The following is a 310-nucleotide window of genomic DNA, read 5'->3' as shown; positions in this document are numbered from 1 at the left end:
TCTCCGTTCTCATCTGTGCTACGTCTCATTACTTTCGTCTTTCTTCGATTTACTTTCAATCTATATTCTGTCCTCATTAGACTGTCCGTTCCCTTCAGCAGATCATGTAATTCTTCATCACTTACAATCAGGATAGCAATGTCATCAGTGAATCGCATCATTCAAACCATTTCATCTTGAATTTTAATTCCTCTTCTGAACCTTTCTTTTATTTCCATCATTACATCTCCGATGTACGGGCTAAGCAGTAGGGGCGAAAGACTACAACCTTGTCTTACACCCTTTTTAATCGAAGTGTTTGCTTCTTGGT

This window comes from Schistocerca serialis, chromosome 1 (genome assembly GCF_023864345.2).
Source record: "Schistocerca serialis cubense isolate TAMUIC-IGC-003099 chromosome 1, iqSchSeri2.2, whole genome shotgun sequence".
Taxonomy (NCBI): Eukaryota; Metazoa; Arthropoda; class Insecta; order Orthoptera; family Acrididae; genus Schistocerca; species Schistocerca serialis.
Note: the sequence above shows the minus strand (reverse complement) of the source record.